At 39.1% G+C, this 27,096-nt stretch overlaps 1 pseudogene; it reads left to right on the top strand.

Moving 5' to 3' along the window:
* LOC132091711 (androglobin-like) lies at window positions 1-27,096 on the top strand (annotated as a pseudogene).

Here is a 27,096-nt window from a genome sequence, read left to right on the forward strand (position 1 = left end):
ATGGGTGAGCAGATAAATTAAAAGATAATATAATATCTAGGGATAATAACACAGGGATAATAACTTTTTTATTGTTTGGGGTCAGAAAGATTTTAGTAATTTATACTTTTATTCAACAAGGGAGCATTAAATCAAAAGTAACATTTCATTTATTTTTTTACTTTCTATTCATCAAATAATCCTAAAAAAAAATGATCACAGTACAGAAATGTTATTTGAGCACCATTTCAGTATATTAGAATGATTTCTGAAGGATCTCGTGACACTGAAGACTGAGTAATTCTGAAAATTCAGCTTTGCCATCACAGGAATAAATTACTGTTTAAATAGAAAACAATTATTTTAATTATAATAATAATTCACAATATTGCTGTTTTTATTGTATCTTTGATTAAAGAAATGTAACCAAGGTAAGCTTAAAAAGACTTAAAAATAGATAAATAAATAAAAACTATAAAAAAATCTTACCTACCTCAAACTTGAACAGTAGTGTATCTAAGTGAAATGTTAAAGACTCAAGTTAAAACAAGCGAGTCAGTATGTTGTGTGCATTTATTTTGCTCTGTTTAGACCTTTTTTCAAGCTGTAGTGATCACATGTACTAATTAATTGTGCATCGCTTGCCTTTCCTCTAGTTGCTGTTTATTGATTTGTCCAAAGCGCAGAGGCTTGTTTGTTCAGCCTTATTAGTTTCATCCACTGATCCTGTGACTGGACATTAAATTGATACAAGCCTTTTGTTATTCCAGGCTTAGGTTTTAATCAATTGAGATTATTAGATAAATTCACAGTAAAACTTTCATTAGGCAATGGGGATCAACACATCAGACTGTAATCTTCCATGTGTTTTAAGAACCTGGTATACAGGGAAAATTTGGGGATTTCTGAGGGACAATATTCCCCAGTTCCAGATGAAAGAAGAGAGCTTGGACTGTTGACTTTTGACCTACTGAGATCAAGAGCGAATCTCCCACAGTACCTAAGAGCAAAGGTACAGACCCGGACACACACAGTGCAGTCATTTGTCTATTAACACTATGTGACATGTCTGATTAAAAGACACCAGCAGAGAGAGTAAATGAGAGAATCAATATGCAAAGGTAACCTTCTGTGTAAATGGCTCTTTTTTGAGAGTTTTCTAATTAAATTTCAAAAATGGTCTGAGTGAAAGTGAAGTGACATTCAGCCAAGTATGGTGACCCATACTCAGAATTTGTGCTCTGCATTTAACCCATCCGAAATGCACACACACAGAGCAGTGAACACACACACACACTGTGAGCACACACCCGGAGCAGTGGGCAGCCATTTATGCTGCAGCGCCCGGGGAGCAGTTGGGGGTTCAATGCCTTGCTCAAGGGAACCTAAATCATGGTATTGAAGGTGGAGAGAGAACTGTACATGCACTCCCCCCACCCACAATTCCTGCCGGCCCAGGACTCGAACTCACAACCTTTCGATTGGGAGTCCGACTCTCTAACCATTAGACCACGACTTCCCGACAGTGCTTCATGATTCAAAGTCATGTAAGTTTTAAATATCAAATGTTTAACAAGTATGTGAGGCTTCTCATTCTATGATACCTTGTGTTAACACTCTACGTTAAATTTACAAAAAGTTTTTATTCTGATTGTTGCAGTGTGGAGGTTTAGCAGTACAGTGGTTACATTTTGACCTTTTGCATATACTGTAGGTACAATGGCAGTATTCAGTGAGAGATGGGGGATTATTAGTCATTTAGGCTTAAAATCTTCAAGGCCTCACATGATCAATCTGAAGTTCTGTGGCTACCAGCTGTTAAGAGTGAAAAACCTCATTTTTAGATGACATAAAATTTTGATGCCCTCTCATTTTGTATACAGTATATTGGCTTTGAAATCAGCTACATGCTAGTGCACACCTAAATGTTGATAAAAATGATCTCTTTAGCAGATATATAAATGAAAGTTATATTTGAAGTACCCGATTTCAGGGCCTGGAAAAGTTGTGGAAATTGATCTAATTGTTTTTGGTAATGCTCTAACTATTTATTTGCCCATGAATATCATGGAAAAAGTCAAGGAAATATAATATATAATAAATGTGTAATTTTATGAAAATAATGAAAATGTTACCCTAAAAAGACATGTAAATTGCAATAGTGATTGTATTGAATGTAAATGTATAATAACCTAAAATGTCATGGATATCAACATAGTAAAAAATAATAATAATAATAATTGTAATGCTCAAATTATTTCTTAAATTAAAAATGACTCTTTGTGAGTGTGATAGCTCTTTTTGAAAATTAATTTTCGGTCCTCATAAAAAGATAAAAAAAAGTCATGGAAATTAATTTATCCGAAAGTGCATTTAAAATCTTCCACATGACTTGCAGTTTTAATATGAAATATGTCCATCCAAAAAATGAAAACAGCAGGTGTCATGTTTTTGTGGGTCTTTTAAGAAGTTCCTTGCGGATTGCTGTTAAAATGCTGTTTTTCTTGTCAGAGTCTGCTAAGAGGAAGAATAAAGTTGGCGACCAAGACAAAAAGACCATTCAACCCAATGCAGCTATCCGTGCAATGACAGTGAGTTTGAAATCTCTTTTTTTGTGTTGTACGTGTGCGAACATATAGACATTTTCATTTATGGATCTTTTTTTCCTATCTCCTAACCATACATTATTCACTCTGAAAAATATAGTTGAGGTATGAATATTTGATCCTCATACAGGAAACACTCTATATGCTCTCTGAAAATGGCTATTAATAATTTGCAGCCAATGTGGCATTGAGCTTCTGTAAAGCAATGGAGATCTGTTTAGTAGGGGAGTAAGGGTAAAATGACCCATATGTATCAGTCTGTCTTGTCTCCCTGCTTGTCTTCAAGTAGCACCCTATTCCATCTTCATGCATCACTTCTTCTGCAGGTTCATGTATTATGGAATCAGTGCCACAGCCGCCACTGCCAGATGTGTATCATGAGCATGAATAAATAAAACAACCCCCTTTCTGTGTTTGTGTGTGCATAACCGTATTTGTGTTTGCTCCAAAGAAGTGTGCAGAAGTGTTAATCTGTGTGTGTGTGCTTGTGTCAGACTGAACAGTGCGCCAGTGTTTTTCTCTCAGGTAGTGTGATCTAAATTTAATTATCTGGGATGACCTCGGGTGAGCACTGTCAATTCTGTCACTGTGCAATTTATGACTGAAATATGCAAGATGAGCAAAGAGCAGTTAATCATGCAAACACATTTACACATACACAATATGCATACATTGTATATTGACCTGCTTTGAAAAGCTCAGTGCTGTTGTGATAAGCAGGTGTAATTGTCAGTATGCGTGTAAACATGGATTTCCGAAAGGTCTGTGGAGACTTATGATTTGATGAGTCTATTGAGACTAATGGTTTGCTGTTCAAATAGACCGTTTTGGATAATTGGCTTCTGTAAGTGAGTGGTTCAGATTACACTGGGATAATGCAGTGCTTGCTGCTGAAATTCAATCTATCTCGTTATCCTTTGTAAACATTCTGTCTCTCCTTTGTTAGCTCTATCCCCTTATCTATAGGTCCTTTAATCCATTTAATGAATCCATCCCCTCTTTCTTCCTCTCACTCCCTCTGGGTGTTTGATACTAATTAATAGGTTGGAAATTATAACATGCTTTGACATATATCACTTGGTACCATGCCCTAGATCTTCAGAGCCTAAAGCGGTATCTCTTTTATTGAAACATACACACACATGATTGCTGTTCATTCTATTTATGGCATTTTCTATGAATAGGACACAAAATAGGTCCTGCGCTTCATTTTTATTTCTTTTTGAACAAACAGAAAGGAAGTGCTTAACCTTTAGAAACCTTTATAGGTTTTTCACCCCGTCACATTTAGGACAAGCTTAAATAAGGTTTATTTTTTATTTTTTATTATTATTCATAAAAAAGTGCAGTTTCAATGCAAATTAAGCTGTCACTCTGTGGGATTTAGCTAGTATGGGCTCAAATGTGGGTTCAAAATACTGGTTTCTAAGAATACAATTAAGAAAATAACATTTTGAAGCAAAATATTATTCAATTAGTTAGTAAATTGATTATACATATAAAATGATATAAAACATTTAGTTAGCTATTGTTATTAGACTGTCAACATTTGAGTGTTTATAAAATTTCTGAAGAGATTAATTAAGATGATGAAGGCTCCATGAAATACAAATACAGTAACTTGTTTCTCTATTGTTAAAAGAGAGAAAGAAATGGGGGAACCCAGTAACCAACTATACTTTATTTTATGGATAGTGCCATGATAGTATTCAAATGTTTGCAGTATGTTCTGTTTCTTAATAACATGAAGAGCAAGTGGTCAAATTAATTTTGTAATTTGACCTACAAGCTGAGTGTGGCCTCTTTCTTTTCTTTTTCCCTCTCTTTCTTTTGGCCTTGAGCTTGATCATGTAACAGTCAGGGCACTGATGGCCTGATAAGAGATCAGAGATGGCCCTGGGAGATGGAGATCAAACACTGATATTGCAGTGCCTCTGTTCCTTCCTCTACACTGGAAATTTGTGTGCTATGTGAATTAGGAAAATATGGTTTGACAGATTACACTGCCCTCTCAGCTGTTCACGCCTTCGTCTTTGAAACTCATGCCTTGATCTATCCACTCATTCTCTCTTCCTCTTATTCAAAATAGACTGCGCTCCATTCATTATATTATGGTTTTTAAGTATTAAAGAGATGGAAACCTGACAATGGGAAAAAAGTTCAACTTCGATTTTGAGGGCCTGCAAAGTTTTTCATGCATGTAAAGTAGAAATGACACCTCTTTCATGCATAATTCTGTTGCATGAATCTTTTTTCTGATTTAGCCTCTGGTCCTATTCCTCAGATGGTAGAGTGTACCAGTTACCATCCATTGCATCTGATGGACAAAAGAACCTCAGTGCTTGCAAGGATGGTAAGCATCTGTTTAGAATATATAGAATATACACTAGCTTTTTATATAAATTCATACTTCTATTCAGCAAGGATGTGTTAGATTAATCCGTTATTAGGTCTCTCTTATGTAATCGTGGTGGGTGGTGTGTTCTCCAGGTTGATTCGTCTAGGAGTCTGAGGCAGTATGGGCTCTCTCAGCTCTTCATTCACTCTGTGCTGCTCACCTGCACTCAAGACTGCCCCCTGGTGGCTCCTTCTAAAGCTCCCACAGTTCCTCAATGGAAACTCATCCAGCCCTCAAGCAGACTAACATGAAAGTCGTGACATTTCCCAAATATGGTAGCCCATACTTGGAATTGGTGCTCTGCATTTAACCCATCCAAGTGCGCACACACAGCAGTGAGAAGTGAACACACACCTGGAGCAGTGGGCAGCTATAGATCCAGCACCTGGGGAGCAACTGGGGGTTCAGTGCCTTGCTCAAGTGCACTTCAGCCATGGGTACTGTGGGTGGAAGAGAGCGCTGTTCATTGGCTCCCCACCACCGACAACTCCTGCCAGCACTGAGACTTGAACCTGCGACCTTCAGGTTACAAGATCAACTCTCTAGCCATTAGGCCACAGCTGATGACATTCATCAGTAACATTACCGATGAACCCAAGGGTAAGATGTTTGTTTTTATGTTTTAATTTTCTCATTTAATTATTATGATATATATTATGATATTCATATAATAAGTTTTGTTAAAAATTATGATCTATAATTGCTCTGGTTGGATCAAACTAATGTTTATGCTCTTCAGAACCTCAAGTTCAGAAGCCAGAGCAGTTCATTGAAATTTCCAGCCCTTTTATCAACATCAAACTCATGACAATGGCTGCTCATGACATGTGAGCTCTGTGTGTGTGTGTGTGTGTGTGTGTGTGTGTGTGTGTGTGTGTGTACTGCAGACTGTGCTACCAATTACAGTACATTACAGACAAAATAGCAAAGCTAAGCTGAAAACTATCCCTTAGAGAAAGTCGTTAATGTATTTACTTGCAGTATCGAATCATTTAGAGGCTTCACATGCAGGTGTTTAACTTAATAAACACCTTTATTGCTGTCAAATCATAGGATGCATTTTCGGGGATAGTTTTCAGAACTTAATGTAGGCATTGTCAGGTGAGGACAACCAGAAACTCTTGGTGTGTGACGAAGCTTAAAGGAGTTCACCTAAAAATAAAAACCCATTTACTCACCCTCATGATTTTACAAGTGTTTCACTTTGTTTTATATTTAAAAAAAAATAATCTATATAAAAATTTCAAAATAATTTTTCTGTTTCATTCAACAAACATAGATACTCATTTAAAACCATAATACTGAATTGCAAACCAATTTGTGAGTCATTAGAAAAGAACTGACTCAAAAGAGAGATGTATGTGCAAATCAGGCATTGCTAGTTCTGATTCTGAACAGTAGTATGTATGTATATACAGTATTTATGTGTCCATTTCTCAGTACACTAGATGGTACTTTTTCATATCAATCAATCAGTAATACTCAATTTCTCAGATCTGTCAGTGGAAAACCTGAACATAATGGAAAAGATTTGATATGTCAAAACTGAACCAAACGTTATGCCTGCTACCCACCAGACATGAATTATTTAGAGTGTCTGAATATGGGGTTTGTTTTATTTCCAGGTATTCAGTTGCACGTGTGATTACATTAGCACACTGAGTGCCAATAGTGTGAGAGAGTCAAACCTACAGAGACTTTGCTGAGGTTCTCGTTGATTAAAAATTAGTGGTTTTGTTTTACATATTTTTAGGATACAAACACAAAATAGTATAACTTCTACAGTTCATCTGATCTCCTTTTCTGAAATGGATGATAGTGAAGATGACAACACTAAGAACACCCAAAACAGTCTTGATACACTGGACACCACTGAAGCCACTAAGGTATTATGTGATCAGTGCACCACCATTTAAAAGTTGGTGCCAATAAGATTTTTTTTTTATGTTTAAACAAAATTTCCTATGCTCACATAGGCTGCATTTATTTAATAAAAAATACATCAAAAACAGTAATGTTGTGGAATATTATTGCAATCTCAAATAACCATTTAAAATCTAATAAAAAAATGAATCGTGACTGCTCTCTCTGAACAGAGGCAGTCGAGAGTTCGACTGTTCTCCAGGGGTTGCACTGTGTGTGGCTGTGTGTTTCAGTTTATGCCATCTGTACAAGCAGTGTGCATCAGAATGTTCTGCTCTCTGGCTATAGTGTGACTGGTGGCCGGGAGGCCAAGACAGGCTATGACATCCTCTAACGCCTCTCTCTTTCCAGCTCTAATGTCACTCTGTAGGTCTCTCTAGTCAAGAGAGCGCCTTTGACAGATCCAGCATTACAGAGAAAGAGAATAAGAGAGAGAGAGAGAATGGTAAAACACCTGTGTCTCATTGCATAAAAGGACATGTCATGTCCCCGGAATGATATAAAAGCAGCACAATTAGCCTGTCAGTCATCAGCATGGATTTCTCACAAGTGGTTCAGCTTAGATTGGACTAAGACAGATCGCTTCTGTGAGTTTTTAGAGAGTTTCTGTGTATGCCTGTGGGATCAGACTGGATTGATGGACCTTTACAGCAATAGTTCACACACAAAAAAAAAGTCTTTTTCTGTATTATTTACAGTGGTTTCCGAACCCTTATGTCTTTCGGTGGCACACAAAATTGACTGATTATTAAAATTAAAATGGTTTTTAAAAACCTAAATGAAAAATTTGAGAAAAACTATAAATTTATAAAAATGTCAAAAACACATAACAAAATAAAAATAACTAAACCTTAGCTAAAATATTTTTTCATTTGTGTTTCAGGGGTTTGGAACAATATGAGTTTCAGTTAATGAGGACAATAAAGGAATGCTGTTTCTTATTTACTCAGCCTCGTGTCATTCTAAAACTGTATGACTTTCTTCCTTCTGGGAAACACAAAATAAAATATTTTAAAGAACGTTGGCAACCAAACATTGGAGCCCACTGACTTCCATTGTATGGATACAAAACACTCAGACATTTCTCAAAATTTCTTCTTATGTTTCACAGAGAGAAGAAAGTCCTAGTTTTCTTTTCTTGGTGTAGGTCACCTAAAATATTTTAGATCTTTAATGTGTTTTTGATCATGTAAGCTGCATTAGGTATGAACAGCAGCTGGTTTACTGCAGTAATGTGTGAAATGACTCCTCAGGCTTCAAAAAGGCTTTCTAAGTGACACGAGGTTGGGTTCAATCATGGAGGAAAAAAAGCACACTGGAAAAATTTTTTAGGCCTTAAGCTGGATAGTTTCCATAGAATCACAACAGGTCACTTAAAGAGTAAAAAAATGAGAATTGAAATAGTTTTCTAAAAAGGTGTCTCAGTTAGCGAGTAAAGACTGCCATGCTAATCAAACCCATGTCCTCTTATCCTGTCAGCATTTGGTGTCCTAAATGTTTATGGCACTCACTCTCCTGTGAGCAGTTAATTGAAAGTGAAAAACCTTTCTGGTTCGAGTCCAGATGTTAGATTAGAGAATTTTTCGTCGGGTTCTGGAGGCAGAGCGTGCTCAGTGCATGCTGACTGGATGAATGTGGACATCCTCTGTCTACCCTGCTTTCCTTTGCCCTCCTCTGCCATGTCTCTCCCAGCTCACCCTGTGCACTTTTTATCCTTCCATTTCCCCCCAGGTAACAGCAGAGGACAATAAAAAGGACGACAGCATTGCCAATGGTGAGACATGTAAGCAATGCTATGCCTTAGTCCGCCCTGTCATTCAAACACATGGCATTCACTGGAATATACTGTACAGTATATGTATAATGCTCATATTCACCAGATATGTTTGGTGGAATGTGTTACCTTTCGCAGTTAGCAGTAATTTTGAGGTTAAAACCAGTCCTAGAAAGACCTCAAGCAAAATATTTTTATAATCCATGCTGTCATATACAAGTTTTTTTTTTTTTTCAGTTGAAGATTGGGAAAGCATTACTCATTTTCAATTGAGTGCTTCTGTAACAATGTGCAATACAATAAAAGTGAAGTGAAAAGAATGAATTTATAAAGGCAGATGATAATTTGCCTCACTTATTTCCCTCAAGTCATTGTTTAGCTATCAGAGCAGTGAGGCTTATAGTTGCTGTAATAAAATGATAGCTGGCTGCCTTCACAATTGCACTTTCTCATTTATCCCTCGCTTCCTCCATCCAATCCATCTTCTTTTCATCAGCACAAATACAAATGCACACACACATAGACGCATGGCATCATCTCTATATCTGTGATCATGATCATGTGCTCGCCCCTCATCATGACAGGCCAATTATGTGCTTTCCCAGAGAGCCCAGTGTGTTGCTTAGTAACACCTGTGTATAAGTAAATGGAGTGAATGGCTTTGCTATAGCATCTATATTATCATGGTCTACTACGTCAGCATAGCACACTGAGTGCAGTGAGTTCAAGCTGCAATATATAACAGTGTTTTGCAAAATTGAGTGACACCAATAAAAGAGCATTTATAAATTCAATACAGTGCCTGATTGGCTAAATGAGCTTTACTGATGGGCACCACTGAGTTAATCATGGTATCTTCATGAAAAGGCCTTTTTATGACTCATTTGCAATGTTTGAGAGTTATTGCTAACTAAACTACATTTTTCAGTGGTGTAACATGAGTTTATCTGTTTTTTAAAATGGTAACAAGCTGCTTTCTAATAAGTTGCAGCAGCAAAAAGCTATTGTTGCTTCTTTGCTGGGAGAATAAACATATGTGTACAGATGAAACACAAATGAACCACTTCAAAAAAAATTATTCTATCCTAGAAAACAATTTTATGTTGGTTTAAAATGTTAAATTTTTATTCTAAAAGTAGTTGAATGCCTAAACTTCAACATATCGTCATGAAATGAAAAAATCTAAATGTTTTCTAAATGCATGCTATTTATCTTTTTGTGGACAGATCATCCATGCTGTAAGTCTGCCCCTATTCATTCAACAACAATGCATAGAACCAAGTCCTGCCCTACTTTTTTTCTTTTTAATATTCCGTTTCACATGAATGCATGTTGTATAGTAATATAATAACAGCTAGATTTTTTTTTACAGAAAATGTTCTTGATTTATTTGAAAGTGCTGTAAAAAGTTAAAGACTTTTTTGTCCGTATTTTATTTAGAGAATCTTATTTCAAACATCTCCTTAGAAATATACATATCACTTCAGACCTTTATTAATTGATATTGTAATACAGTCTTACTATTTCAGCACTGAAAAAGGCAAGTACACTAATGTGTATTCCTACCAGCATTTCATTGCTTACTTGTTTTGTAGTAAACTATTGTATAACTTTTTCTTTTTCAATCTCCAAGATAAGGAAGAAGTGGAGTCAATTTTAGGCCCTGATAAAGAGACAGACAGAAAGATAAGGAGAGGCTGCAGACAGCCAAAGAGTCCAGTGGTGCATTGCTTCTTTCCCAGGATGCATTAGTGTCAGAAAAACCTCCACTGCTGGGGACCTGGGTGGATCTTCTCAACTTCACTAAATGCTTCCAGTAAGGGTCAATCATCTCCTGCAATAGTCTAAGACAGTTGTTCTCAATTTCAGTCCTCGTGTACCACCTCTCTGCACATTTTGTAGGTTTCTCTTGTCACTTCAGATGTTTGTTCTGTTTGACCGTAATTGTTCTGCAAAGTTGACATCGCAGGATATTTTGCCAAGATTCCATTCCGAAAGGAGCGTATATTTAAATGGCATTAAAGTGTGCGAGACTTGAAATTCTGAATTGTATTTATTTACAGATATATTATGTCACAATTCTGTGTTTTGTCCGTTTGTGTTGAGACATTACAGGCAGTGGCATACCGCAAATCTATGAATGAATTTTCTGAAGTGAAATAAACTTTTCCGTGCTCAGGGAGTAGGGAGCATTAAAAACTGTGTAGGGACTATGTCAATCTGAAAACACAGTTCTCTTCTAACAAGCTGGTTATCTGAATCGGGTGTGTTAAATAAGAGAGACATGCAAAATATGTAAAGCGGTGATACTGTACGTGAGGACTGGAATTGAGAACTACTGGTGTAAGCCATATTATGCAAATCCTTTGCTATTTTGTCACATTAACTCCTCGTTTTTAAATTCCTATTAAGCTGCAGGCTATAATATGCTAATAATCATGTGTTTTGCAGGATGTTGCTGATTTTTCACAAGCCAGATATGTATGCACATCAATGTAAGACATCACACTTTAAGGTAGGGTTTTTTTTAAAGTAAAAGACTAAATTTATATGTGCCTGCATAGTAATATTTTTAATAGTGTGTACTTAAACTAATAAATATTCTTTGTGTTTTTACATTTGGGATTACATTTGATTATAATTACATAATCTGACTAGCAACATCAATTTAAAAAAGTGGTAAACCCATTAATATTGTGAATTATTATTGGAATTTAAATAACTAGTTTCTACTTTAATATATCATAACAAGTCATTTATTCCTATAATGGCAAATATGAATTTTCAGCAGCCATTACTCCTGTCTTCAGTGTCACGTGATCTTTCAGAATTCATTCTAATACATCTTTTGTGCCCAATAAGTATGCTGTTTAATATGTGATGCACTTTTTTCCAGAATTCACCATTGATTAGAAACTTCAAAGGAACGATATTTATTTGAAATTTGAAATCTTTTGCCATTATAAATGCTTTTACTATCACTTTTGATCGATTTAAATGTGCCCTTGCTGTTTTTGTTTACGCTAATATAAACCGCTGTAGATGGATGCAGTAAGTGTCAGAAACCAATCAGCAGACTCTGCATCACGATCCACACAACGTTCAATCTCCCCAGAATTCTAATCACCCACACCTGTTCACAATCAGTAACCTCATCAACCAGCTCCATAAAACACTCACACTCACTGCAGTCTAGCATCAAGCCTCCAACAGGAACTGACCGTATTTCCTCTGTCTCTGTCTATTAGAGAAAACCTGTTGAATACTCTGTTCACTGAAAATACTCACCTGTGTATCACTAACCTCTGACTCTGTCTGTAATCCTCAGAAGAGCTGCTGTTGATCACCGATGTCCTAGCTTCCAGCACTCATCCAAGGCTCATTGATACCTCGGTTTCTCCCGCTGAACCCTCACCTTATCCTGTAAGAAATAAGGCCAGTGTTATCATTCTGGGATTGGATTCACGGAATACATGATTTCAAGAATGTGCATTACCCTGTTGTGGATCCCGCATCTTATGTTCACTTAAATCCTCTCGTCTGGAAAAGACAATTCACATTCACTGATCTGAAGAGGAATACTCACCCGTGGTGGAATCTGATACCCTTTGTTGAACTATTCTGAAAGATAATTTGAGTCCCTAACCCGTTGAGTGAAAAATTACCCGCTGTGGATCCCGAATGCCTATGTTTTGTTGCTCCGGGTTTTTTCCCCGAATCCCTTACACCTGCTATCCTAAAATTCAATAAAGTTGTGTTATTTAACATCACCTCGATCTCTGAGTCCATCGTGTCCTGACAGAAGGCTTGACCTACTAAACTCCAAATCGATGGTATGGATATAACACAGCCAACACCCGCCGCTATTCCCATACAATCTGCAAGCAATGCTACCGCTTCAGCAACATCAGCTCCCGGTACTTCCGCAAACACTGCTCCCACGCTGGTGTGCTTGGCTAACTCCGCCTCCCGACTAGCGCCATTCTCCGGCCGGGCGGAGGACTGCAATGGATTCCTGTTGCAGTGTTCACTTGCTCTTGAAATACAAGCTCAGACGTACTCCACTGATCGATCAAAGATCTCGTTCATAATTCAACATCTATCTGGATCAGCATTAAGATGGGCAGAGTCACTGTGGATGCAACAAACAGAAGTTACTACATCATTGCAGAGTTTTGTCAATCATTTCAAGGAGGTGTTTGGACAACCCATCAGTGATTCCTCCATTAGTGACAAATTGTTGCAGCTCCGCCAGGATAACAAATCTGTTTCAGAATATTCCATCGAATTCCGGACACTAGCCTCTGCAAGTGGTTGGAATGAAAAGGCCCTCATCTCTGTGTTTCGTCGAGGTTTAAATCCTGCTCTCCGCCTACAACTCGCCATTTATGATGATAATCTAGGGCTAGAAAAATTCATACAACAAACCCTGCGCATTCATCAAAGATCACAGAGTTGTTATCACGATTCCCGATTACCCAATACACATTTCAATCGACCTCCATCTGACTCCACTTCTGAGAGTTCACCCGAAAAGATGCAGGTCAATGCTCATAGAATCTCCCTGGCTGAACGTACCCGAAGAAGAGAACTGAAGTTATGTCTGTACTGCGGGACAGCAGGTCACTTTCTCAAAGCAAGTCCTACTCGTCCGCCTCGACTGATGGTGAGTTCAGTGCAAACTTTAATTCCAGTTTTAACTCCTCTCACTATTCCAGTAATTCTGAAATTCCACAATCTCCAAGTCTCCGCAGCTGCCATCATTGATTCCGGGTCAGCGGGGAACTTCGTATCAGGGAAGCTCTGTAAGAGACTCAAACTCCAGAGGATCAACATTCCAAAACCATACTCCATCCACGCTGTAACTGGCGAATTTTTCAACCAGGGGTACGTTACCACTCAGACACCACCTATCACTTTGTACACTGATAACACTCACCAAGAAAGTTTCGAACCATTTATCCTGGAAAACAGTCAGATTGAGGTTATCTTAGGACGGCCATGGTTAATCCGTCATCAACCTGATATCAACTGGCAGACTGGAAAAATCAATAGATGGGGCTGTCAGTGTCTCCTTTCAGAAGAAACTCACTCCGTTCAGGCCAACTCCCAATCACCAAAAATCATTAGTTTGAGTTCCACTTCTATTGAAAGTCCCACAGAAAATGCATCTGTCACTTTTCCCCACTGTTACTCCTCGTTCTCCGATGTTTTTAATCCAGTTGCGGCCTCCAAGTTACCCCCACATCGACCCTGGGATTGCGCAATTAATCTGATTCCCGGAGAATCTGTCCCAAAGGGTCGCATCTATTCCCTGTCAATTCCTGAGCAAGAAGCCATGCGAGCATACATTGAAGAAGCCTTACAACAAGGTTATATCCGTCCTTCCACTTCCCCCGCAGCGGCTAGCTTCTTCGTATCCAAGAAGGATGGAGGTCTAAGACCCTGTATTGATTACAGAGCTTTAAATAAGATCACCACAAAGTTCAGTTATCCATTACCACTCATTCCCTCAGCCCTGGAGCAACTCAGAGAAGCCAAAATTTTCACCAAGCTGGATCTCCGAAGTGCCTATAATCAAGTTAGGATTCGTGAAGGGGATGAGTGGAAGACGGCATTCATCACTCCTGCAGGACACTATGAATACCTCGCCATGCCTTATGGCCTTGTAAACGCTCCTTCGGTCTTCCAGAGCTTCATGGACGAGGTATTGCGAGACTTCCTGGGGCACTTTATGTTGGTGTATATTGATGATATCTTAGTTTTCTCCAAAAATCCAGTAGAACATCAACATCATGTCTCCTCAATACTCCAAAGACTCCGTGAATTCAATCTGTTTTTAAAGGCTGAAAAGTGCACTTTCCATCAATCTCAGGTTGAATTCTTGGGCTACCAAATTAGTGAAAGAGGTGTGGAAATGGATAATAGGAAGACTGATGCCATCATGTCCTGGCCCACTCCAACTTCGATCAAAGAGCTCCAAAAATTTCTCGGCTTCGCTAATTTCTACCGAAGATTCATTCACGGTTACAGCATGTTAACAGCTCCTTTAACCTCTTTGCTTAAAGGTAAACCCAAGACCCTTCTATGGACCCCAGAGGCTGACCGTACCTTTCACTCACTCAAGACTGCATTCACCACTGCTCCCCTGCTTAAGCACCCAGACCCTGAAAAGGCGTTTATCGTTGAAGTCGATGCCTCTACCTCAGGTGTAGGAGCTGTCTTATCTCAATACTCTGAGAGCTCCTCCAAGCCCTTACCTTGTGCCTTCTTTTCAAAGAAGTTGTCCACTGCTGAAAGCAACTACGACATAGGTAATCGCGAACTCTTGGCAGTGAAACTTGCCTTGGAAGAGTGGAGGCACTGGTTGGAAGGAGCTAAGCACCCGTTCATAGTCTTCACTGACCATAAGAACCTCCAGTACCTAAAAGAAGCAAAACGACTTAATCCACGGCAAGCCAGATGGGCATTATTCTTCACTTGTTTCCATTTTAGAATTTCTTATCATCCGGGCTCCAAGAATATCAGAGCAGATGCTCTTTCTCGTATCCATGCCCCTGAAGATCCGATCACAGAACCAGAGACCATTCTACCAGAACAGATATTCGTCAACCCCATCCAATGGGACATCAATGAACAGTTACTTGAGCTATCTCAACAGCATCCTGGACCTCCAGAATGCCCTCCAGGAAAGATTTATGTGCCTCAAGAATTCCGCAATTCCTTAATTTCTTCGGCCCATTCATCAGTTGGCACAGGGCATCCAGGGGTACACAAGACATGCTCCACGCTCCAACTCCGGTATTGGTGGCCAAACATGCAACAAGATATCACAACCTTTATCCAGGGATGTATTCCATGTGCCATGTCCAAGGTCCCAAGAAACCTTCCAGCCGGTAAACTGGCCCCACTCCCTGTTCCAAATCGACCCTGGTCCCATATCGGGGTTGACTTTGTCACTCGATCTCCCAAACTCAGCCGGGAATACCTGTATCCTCGTTGCCATCGACCGGTTCTCAAAGGCTTGCAAATTAATCCCACTCAAGAATCTTCATACGGCCTTTGTCACGGCACAGTTATTAATGGAACACGTCTTCCGAAACTTTGGAATACCAGAAGACATTGTGTCCGATAGAGGTCCCCAATTTATCTCTCGGGTTTGGAGAGCATTCTTCAACCTAATGAATGTGACGGTAAGCCTCTCATCTGGTTATCATCCACAAACTAATGGACAAACTGAAAGGAAGATCCAGGATGTAAGCCGGTTTTTGCGTACATTCTGCCACTCCAATCAACACATCTGGAGTCACTACTTGATTTGGGCAGAGTACGCACAAAACTCTCTCAGACAGTCATCCACTCAACTCACACCTTTCCAATGTGTACTGGGCTATCAACCTCCTTTGTTCCCATGGTCTGGGGAACCATCTGAAGTACCTGCAGTCAATGAATGGTTTAGGGAGAGTGAAAATGTTTGGAATCAAGCCCATCAGCACCTACAACAAGCAGTTAATCGTCAACAACATTTTGCAGATGCTCATCGACGCCAAACTCCCGTTTACCAACCTGGACAATTGGTATGGCTTTCTACCAAAGATATGCGACTCCGACAACCCTGCCGTAAACTTAGCCCAAAATACATCGGACCGTTCCCCATTGTCAATCAGATCAATCCGGTCACATATCAGCTTCAACTCCCCGCTCAGTATCGGATCCACCCTACCTTCCATGTTTCCCTTCTCAAACCTCATTACCCACCTGTACCTGGCTCCCCAGCAGAATTGGCTCCCGGAGACGATCCTCCTATTCCACCTATAGAACCGGATCCCATCTATACGGTTAAAGAAGTGATGGACTCTCGACGTCGAAATGGTCAATTGGAGTATTTGATCGACTGGGAGGGATATGGACCGGAAGAGAGATGTTGGATACCTCGAAAGGATATCCTTGATCCTACTTTGCTTCTCGAATTCCATGCTTAGCATCCTGACAAACCGGCACCTCGACCCAGAGGCAGACCTCCAAGACATCGAGGTCTAAGGTCCGCTAGCGCGGACTCTAGAGGGGGGGGGGTAATGTCAGAAACCAATCAGCAGACTCTGCATCACGATCCACACAACGTTCAATCTCCCCAGAATTCTAATCACCCACACCTGTTCACAATCAGTAACCTCATCAACCAGCTCCATAAAACACTCACACTCACTGCAGTCTAGCGTCAAGCCTCCAACAGGAACTGACCGTATTTCCTCTGTCTCTGTCTATTAGAGAAAACCTGTTGAATACTCTGTTCACTGAAAATACTCACCTGTGTATCACTAACCTCTGACTCTGTCTGTAATCCTCAGAAGAGCTGCTGTTGATCACCGATGTCCTAGCTTCCAGCACTCATCCAAGGCTCATTGATACCTCGGTTTCTCCCGCTGAACCCTCACCTTATCCTGTAAGAAATAAGGCCAGTGTTATCATTCTGGGATTGGATTCACGGAATACATGATTTCAAGAATGTGCATTACCCTGTTGTGGATCCCGCATCTTATGTTCACTTAAATCCTCTTGTCTGGAAAAGACAATTCACATTCACTGATCTGAAGAGGAATACTCACCCGTGGTGGATTCTGATACCCTTTGTTGAACTATTCTGAAAGATAATTTGAGTCCCTAATCCGTTGAGTGAAAAATTACCCGCTGTGGATCCCGAATGCCTATGTTTTGTTGCTCCGGGTTTTTTCCCCGAATCCCTTACACCTGCTATCCTAAAATTCAATAAAGTTGTGTTATTTAACATCACCTCGATCTCTGAGTCCATCGTATCCTGACAGTAAGCAACATGCCATATAAAAGGGGCAAGATTTAGGGATAACTAGAGTTATTATTTTAGCTTTTTTAATTTATTTTTTTGACTGGCTAAAAAACAGTTTATTTAAAGTGCTACAACCAAACACAAACGGTTTACTTAATTATCTAAATCTAATGCATACCTATTACCCTTAATTTTCCCCATGAGCCTGTAGCTATGGCAACTATAATTATAATGTTTTTCCTCTACGGGTTGGCTGGACCTCTTTTCTGACTGTATCTATGACATTCAGAAAATGTTATCATAAAAACACCTACTGCAAAAATCAACTAAACCTGTTGTTGTGGCATTTGTAATGGTGCTTGGTATAATTATGGTATCTGTGTTGGGAGGGATGTTTTGTTTTGTGAAAGAACATGAAAGTGACTCAATTCTGTTAGAACTCCATTTCCTCTCGACTGTCTGCTGCTGCATTGTCCAACGCTGCGGCCTCCACCCACTCTGTGCCCGCTCCTGCTAGACAACCTGATTTGACTGGAATTGTACACACACAGGTACACACATACACACACACACACACACACACACCCAATGGGAGGTTTTCGATAACCGTGCTGTTTTTGCTCTTCTCTCCCCATTCTGCTCTAATGCTGGTGAGCTGGACTTTTTTTCAAACCGTATCCCCTGAGAACATGTTGTTTGATTTAATATTTGGTAATTACTGTGAGGTGAGAGTTTATGTAATGGTGTCTGTGTGTGTATTCTAGTGTCTTCTGAGATGCATCCAAAACTGAAACGCATTAATGCAGTATGTGCTGATGCTGTCCCATTCTGTCCATTGGTCTTGCTTCTCTCAATCTGCAGATGGGAAAGGTACTCACTTTTTTTGTAAATAGTCTGTTACCCACAGAAATTCTCAGCTTTGGCGCACTGGGGAAAGAGTGTGGAAGAGAGTAAGGACACATAGACATGCTATACACACTCAGTTTGTCTGTTCACAACAACAAGGATCGTGTCTAAAGTGTGTGTCTGTTCTGTGGTCAGAAAAGGAGTCATAAGTCAGGCCTGGTTCTCTAACAGCTATGCCTTTCTCGTGGAACAGCATCGTCTCTGAACTCCCTGTGGTTCAGATTCAAACTACCGCTAGTAAAGCTGTGTTGCTTTCGCTTCCTCCTGGATAACTATATTTGCTGAATTTCCAGGAGCAATTACGCTTGTTTTCAGTGTTTTCAACTGTTTCATTTTAGGAAATGAATGCATCCTCACAAAAAAAAAGAAAAAAGTATTCATTACTTTAAGAGAGAAAAAACACATTTGTATGTGTAAGTATACTTCAGATGTCCAAAAGCCACACTAAAATCAATGATTCAAAATTAGAGGAAGTTGTAGTTAAAAAAAATGTGGTGATGTAAAATTTAAAAATCAATTAAGTTACTGCACTATTTCAGGTTACTATATGATCAAATAGACCTTAGTAAAGGTAGCACCATCTTTAATTTTTGACAGCAATGTAAATGAGGAATGGAAGTATAGTGTGTTCAACATGCTAATTTCTCAGCTGACAAAACATTTTCCGGAAGACTTTCAGTAGACAAAAACTCCATAAAACATCTTTGGAAGTTGTGATTTGTCAAAATGACATGTGATCTAGGACCTTCACCATTGCAAATACATCCTCATTTCCATCCATATAAAATATAATGCCAGATGTGCCTGCATCTGTTGGAGCTCAAGGTGCAATTTGGAGCATTTTCAAATCATGCAGTGATACATGTTAATATCTTTTGGAATCTAATATATTGATGATATATTATGTAATGTGTTATATATACATAATATATTTTTATAAAGGAAATTGAAAAACAGAATTGTTTTCAGCCGACATTGTGATGTGAACTGTTACAGTAATTCAAATATACAACGAAAAAGCTCTCACTAATACTTCCAAGGATCACTTAATGTATTGCGTTCTCACTTAGGAGCTCAGAACAGAGGAGAGGAATAAGACGATGAGTTGAGATATAGAAAGAGACAGTCTGCTATTTCTAGCAGCATAGTGGCCTAAAAGCTGGAAGCCTACATTCAGAAGTCACACTCATACTGTTCTGTTAAACTCCTCAGTGATGAGAACTCCTGATTTATATCAACAAATTATGTAAAGCTAATATGTTATTGCAGAGCCGGCCCAGTTCTGAGGGGTTTATGAGGGTGCTTAAAATGCATATGAGCAACTTCAGTTGAAATTGTAATAATAGCTTTTATAAGCAGAGGAGATTTTGCTGACTGCAACCTGCTGTACATGTACGAAATCCTTGCATCATCACTAGTAACAGTGCATGAGCTTACAGATTCTAATTTGAAGTTGTGAATTAGGTGTATTCTGAGGCCATATGTGATTCACTCTCAGCCATATGATGATCACATGCTAGAAAAATGATTCCAATAGCATCAGCATTTACTCCTGGTTATAAGTGTGAAGACATGACTATAAAAACAGATATGAATAGTTCATATAGATTAAATTAGATAAAAATTAGATAAACTTACTGTATTCAGTTTTACAATGTAACACTACAGAGCATCAACTATTTAAAAAGCATTATAAAATTCCACACTGATCTTTTCTAATCTATTTTCTTTTCTCATTAGGCATCATGTTCTTCATGTGCACACAAGTGCTTCATTGGCTGTCCACCTGAATCTCTTCAGCATGTCTTCTTTTGTGTTTGGTAATGAGGAGACTGTTATACCACACTTTATTAGATAGTTTTCTTCTAGAAAGACAAAACCGTTTAGGTGGAGAAAAAAAAAAAACTTTTTTTCTTTACCTTGACATGTTTCGACTGCAACCTGCAGTCTTCCTCAGAAGCGTCTTCTGACAGCTGTGACGTGTCGTTTATCAGCTGTTATTTTCTGGGTGTGGCCAACCCGGTGGACCTGACAATTCCACCGGGCTGGCCACGCCCTGCCCCCCTGTCGCTCGATGGTCTCTGGAGGATGGTGTTCCATGTGTGTGAGAGCATGTAGGCTCCCTCATCCCGGTTGATGGTATCCTCGGCCCGCTTCCTGATTTCAATTGCCTCCTTTATCCATCTTTTGTATCGGTTTGGTTCTGATCTGATGATGTGTCCGTTGTCCCAGTCCATAATGTGGTTATTTCGTTTGCAATGATCTGATATAGCTGATTTTAGTTGTTCCTGTATCGCTTTTTCCTTTTGAGTTCTAGTGAGTCGTCCTGTTGTTTCTTTTTCACATTCTTTCTGATGTTCTTTCTTTCTTGTGTTGAATGACCTGCCTGTTTCTCCTACGTATGTTTTATTGCATGATTTGCATGGTATCTCGTATATGACATTACATTTTTTGTCTTGCTCTATTTTGTCCTTGGGGTGTACCAGTAACTGCCTTAACTTTGTGTATGGTTTTACTACTGTGTTTATGTTGTATTTTCTCATTGCCCGCTGTAATGGTTCTGTTATGCCTCTGATATATGGTAGGGTTACTATGTCCTTGTTTCCGGTTTCAGGTTTCGGTTTGGGTTTTGTTTTTGATTTGGTTTGCTTGTTTGCGACTTGTTCTTTTCCTTTGTTTATGGCCCATATCGGATATTTGCAGCGTGTAAGTGCATGTCTGATATGTTTTTCCTCTTTTCGTCTGTCTTTTTCCTCCGTGATGAAACTAGTCCGTTCATAAAGTGTTCTCACTACTGATAATTTATGCGCCGTGGGATGTTCAGATGTCCAGAGTAGATATTGGTCAGTGTGTGTTGGTTTCCTGTAGACTGTTATTTTGATACTGTCATCATCTCTGTGGTGGATCTTTAAATCTAAAAAAGCTATGGTTCTGTTGCATTCTTCCTCATGTGTGAATTTTATGTTTCCGGTGGGGTCAATACTGTTTAGGTGGTCAGTGAGTTCCTGTGTATGTCCGTTTTTTATTCTTTCCAGTATGTCGTCTACATAACTGCAAATCATGCAATAAAACATACGTAGGAGAAACAGGCAGGTCATTCAACACAAGAAAGAAAGAACATCAGAAAGAATGTGAAAAAGAAACAACAGGACGACTCACTAGAACTCAAAAGGAAAAAGCGATACAGGAACAACTAAAATCAGCTATATCAGATCATTGCAAACGAAATAACCACATTATGGACTGGGACAACGGACACATCATCAGATCAGAACCAAACCGATACAAAAGATGGATAAAGGAGGCAATTGAAATCAGGAAGCGGGCCGAGGATACCATCAACCGGGATGAGGGAGCCTACATGCTCTCACACACATGGAACACCATCCTCCAGAGACCATCGAGCGACAGGGGGGCAGGGCGTGGCCAGCCCGGCGGAATTGTCAGGTCCACCGGGTTGGCCACACCCAGAAAATAACAGCTGATAAACGACACGTCACAGCTGTCAGAAGACGCTTCTGAGGAAGACTGCAGGTTGCAGTCGAAACATGTCAAGGTAAAGAAAAAAAGTTTTGTTTTTTTTCTCCACCTAAACGGTTTTGTCTTTCTAGAAGAAAACTATCTAATATTAATCATTAAGAAGACAATATGAAAATCTTTGAACTGTTATACCACACCTTGACAAGGCATGCATAAATTAACACATACGTACACCCTAGTTGCAACGTAGCACCTTTTCTATATAGCGGCAACTGTATGATAATTCCTCTGTCAAAAAAAATTTAGGGTGTCATTGGCTTCATGCCCCCCCCCCCAAAATAAACAATTTGCACTCTTGTGCAAAAAAAAAACAAAAAAAACAAACAAACATTTGTTGAACTTCATATTCCTCTTCTGCCTTTTTCTAGGAGAGTCTGAGGTTTTGTGAACAGGCTGAAATGATCGAGTGATTAGCTGCTTCTCAGGTCCAGAGACACTACCATCAACCACCAAAGAACTTGAGAAGACCCATGGTGTAGGCATACAGCAACAAAGGGTGGGTTATACACATAGGCCATGGTGCTATGGGACGGCATCTTGCACCATACCACTATGTAACCAAAACTTAGTTTATGAACAAACTATTTTGCATTTCCTTTTGAATTTAAACAGCCATTGAAATACCTTCCTTATTTTCATTCTTTCAGAATTTGAAGCTCAGCTCTTTATGACTCATTACCGATGTTCACAGCACTGTACCAGTGAGTTGCCATGAAATTTCATTGCTAATCTTTTTGGAGAATTATTTGTCCTGGCTCTGACTCTATATTGCTTTCATACATATTTTGCATACCCGTATATCGTCTATTACATTTGTCTCATACAGGTGTTCAGTGAGGATGTGTATCATATGTTTTGCTCTGCTCTGGGGCAGAAACTGACCTCTGATGAGCTGTCTGCGGTACAGACTTTGACAGGAAACCCATCACCACATGGCAGCAATGATAAAGTCTCAAATGCACAATCAGGTGAATGCTGGGCTTATGGAGTCTCTCTTTCACCTATTATAGCATTATAACATGTGGCTCATCCTGACTTTATGTACTCATGTGTTTTTTCTTCCTCTAAAAAATTACACTCCAGAGGGCTGGAATGGCAGGCAGGCCAGAGACAAGGAAATGCAGGCAGCCACCGTGTTGTAGGCAGGTTGGAAAGGACTACGTAAGTCGGGGAGATCCTCACTGCACCAAGACCAGGTAAAGTCCAGCTTTACCTGAAATAGATATAATGATACCTGGTGTAGATGGAAGAGTATAGACTGCGAATTCAAGTTGTCTTTGCGATCTGATTCATAACCATTCTCTAGTGGTCAGTAATGTCTGACATCTGTTCTGTGGGGGTTTATGTTCTTGAGAGAGAAAGAGTTCCAAGACCCTGGAGCTCATACTTATCAATGTAGCTTCTAGTCATTCTAAGCGAGTATGACAGCAGAGAGAATAACATCCCTCTCCATCTCTCTCTGTCCATCTGGCTCAATACCTGCAAGCATCACTCCATCCTCAGCCTGACATCATGAGTGACAGGGAGAGTGGCCGAAAGAGAAAGAAAGAAAGAGAGAGAGAGCGAAAGAAAGAGAGAAAGAAAGAAAGAATGAGAGAGCGAAAGAAAGAAAGAAATAGAGAGAGAAAGAATGATGCAGCAGTGTCGGAAAGGATGAAGGAAAAATGTGAGATGAAACAAGATAATGAATATTTCAGGAAGCAATAGCATCCGGGAAGCTCAAAGATTCAAAACAAGCAGTCTTTAAAGATCCTAGTATTGCCCATCAAGCTCTATTTACCTCAGACAACTCATTTATTGTGTGAAAATTACAGTGTAGATCCAGCAGTCACACACAGATGAACAGGACTCTATTTAATAGACTTGAAAGTGCGGATGGATGGATAGTTCATGATTTTCCATGGCTGAATCAGATTTTTTTTTTTTACAAGCAAATGGGCCGATTCTGATAGTTGCCATTTTTTTATTGTTTGAGCAAGAGACAAGAATGAATAAAGGAATGCATAAAGGTTTTTTGCTCTATTACAGGTTGAACTGGACTTAAATCTGAATATTTGTAGTCATTTGAAATTAGAGACAACCAAAGATGCTCTATACAGCATGAACAGTTTATTTTAATAAGATTGTGTAATTCCAAGATTTAAGGCCAAAACAGAATGGTCTGACTTTGTGAAATTATGCTACATAAAACATAACTGCCAAAAAACAAACAAAAAAAAAAACAGTTACCTTCAGAGAAATATTCATATAAACCCCACCTCTATTTTAATATTTATAATTTCCTTCCAATATTTCAAGCATTACTAACAGTCACTGCCTGTGTACATAGTTTTCTCTACTGATGTTTCTGCTCTCTTCTTTGCATCAATCTTCAGTGAGTCTCTGGCCTCTGTTAACATTCTTCACACATTTTACATTTTGGGAAATTATTGCAATGCAATTTGTGTGCATATCCAGAACAGAGATTGCATGAAATAAAACGAAAAACCGACTGGTTGCTTATTGTGTGTTTGAAGCAAATGGTCAACCAGTGCACTTAAAAAGATTTGCCACTAAACTATGAATTTATTCCACATTTTTATGTATTACGAGCTGGTTGTGCATGAAACAAAACTAGCTGCAGTTCTTTATTCTTTTATATCTTTATTCTTAATATTTATCTCATTAATCATCTAACTATTTTGTTTTTCGAAAGTAGTAAAATGACTACAAATATGAAATGGCAAAAATAAATAAATAATAAAAAAATAACAAAAGCTCATTAAATTACTACAAAACGTGTCTTCTCCTTGGCTGATGATATTCTCTATATCGTTCTCTATAAGCGTTTCTGTCATTATGACTTCCATTCACAAATGAGCCTCAGAACTGTTTGTCTCCTACCTGCCAGTGCGAAATTAATTTCATTTTTAGGGGCATTCTTCTTTATAGCTTCCATTTGGCAGTAGACGAGCAAATATAATAAATATAATTTTATGTGAGAGGAGGAGAAGTATTTTTCAATAAACAAAACCAGACCTAGCTGGTAAAATGATTGGCATTATAGAAGCAGAGGGATAGAGATTTGTTGAGTTCATTTATCTGTCACAGAGGCTTTTCTGCATTGTCATTTAATCTAAAACTGGGCCAAATCTAACCATGTTATCCAATCCGGTTTCACAGCACCAAGTTGAACGTTGTGGGCTTTTATGAGTGCTTATTACTGTTCGCTCATGTTTGTTTGTGTTCTTAGGCACCAAAGAAAATTTGAGCGTTGCTAAAACTCTGCAACAGATGTGGGCTCCCGTGGAATCAGATCTAGAGAAACATGCCGTATCTTTACTGAGGTGAATTATTCTTTTTGAAGAATCATTTTTCTCCACCATTGTGTCTCTCAGTGGTCCCATCTGCTGTTTACTGCCTGTGCGCCTGGCTTTAGATGCGGGCAGGGACAGTCTGTAGAGAGTGAGCTTTGGCCTGGGGGGTGAATAGGGCATGTGTCTGGCTCAGTGGGTGGATGGTATCTTCTCCCAGCGCTTGTAGCCTAACCTAGTCGACTCTTGATAATCTGGGTATCGTAGGTCAGTTTTTGTCCGCTTGAATCTTTATCCAGTAATAAGTGTGAGTTTTGAAAAATGGCGAATGCATCTAATTGGCTGCCAAGAACCCCTGCCACAGCTGGCCAGAGAAACACCCAGCAACAACTTTTCTGTAAAAGAGTTACTACATCCCTAATCAAAAGAGCATCATCTGCAGGTTAGCACACACATAAAGCATAATAGCTAATATGTATATATTATGTTGAAGTTATTTTGTAAGCACTGCAGAGCTCCAAGTTACTTTTTAGGTTTAAGCTTTGCACACTATTACAGTGAAACAGATATTTTGGACAGTCAGTTGTTGCATCAAGACTGATCTAAACTTTGTATGTTTTTCCTGCCAGGCATGTGGTAAGGGTTTCCAGTGATCAGAGTGCTACTGTGCAGTTTCAGACTTCAAAATCAGATGTCTACATAAAACTCAGTATCCTAGACCATGAGAAAGAGGTCGCCAGCAGTCAGGGCAAAGGGCATGTCATCATTCCAGTCTGCTCCTTCTTAGCCAGCAATGGTTTGTATACACACACACACACACACACACACACATATAAATTGGTGTTTTTGGTACGGTGTTATACTGTATCTGCTGATGCTGCTAATTTTTGTCAGATTAAATGCTTTTACTGCTACTTTTGATCATCCTTGCTGAATAAATGTATTTCTTTTAAATAAACCAACAAATACACTTGAACATTAGTGTATATATAGTGGCCCCAAAAAGTATTTAATTTTAGATCAACTTGTAAAATGTATTATAATTCATAGATAAAATTAAGAAAAAGTATTTGTACACATACTTGTTGGCAAACCAGTATGCCTTAAGTGTCCAAATAATTTTGGGACAACTGTAGATGTGCAGGCATTTTAAAACATACACATTCAAATATGCACATATTTCGACACTTGAATAAATCACAGACACAGTCTGTCACCCACAGACTGTGATGTTCCTGTAGACTCACAAAAACTAAGGTATAGTTTGTACTCCTTTCTTTTCCTTTAGTCCAAGCTTTCTTGTCCACCCACTCGAAATTTTGTCTTAACACATATTCACTTTATGAAGTCACTGTCTCAGTTACTTAGCTACAGTCTGACTCTGACAGCTCTAGAGTGTATTTATAGGGTGTTCATTTGTGTGTGTGTGTATTGGTTGCAGGAGGTTCTGTGGCCCAGTCAGGGGCGAGGCAGGTTCAGGGCAGCCTTACAGCAGAAGGAAGAGTGACAGGAGGAGGCGGAGGAAAGGAAGAGAGTGACCAACACCCTACAGACATACTGGTATCTGTCGTCACAGACAGCTTCTGCTGTCACTTTAGTGTGTGTGTGTGTGTGTGTGTGTGCTAGCATTCTAAATTCTAGTTGCAAAGGTCTAAGAATAAGTAAATTTTTTCTGGTTTTGTTATATATTGAAATCAGTCTGTTTGTATTTGGATTGCTGATCTCTTTTTTTATATTTGCGACCCTGGACCACAAAACCAGTCTTAAGTCGCTGGGGTATATTTGTAGCAATAGCCAAAAATACATTGTATGGGTCAAAATTATAATTTTTCATTTTCGATGAATCTCTCTCCTCATTCATCCAGAAACTCAGA

The sequence above is a fragment of the Carassius carassius genome, chromosome 18, assembly GCF_963082965.1.
Source record: "Carassius carassius chromosome 18, fCarCar2.1, whole genome shotgun sequence".
NCBI lineage: Eukaryota > Metazoa > Chordata > Actinopteri > Cypriniformes > Cyprinidae > Carassius > Carassius carassius.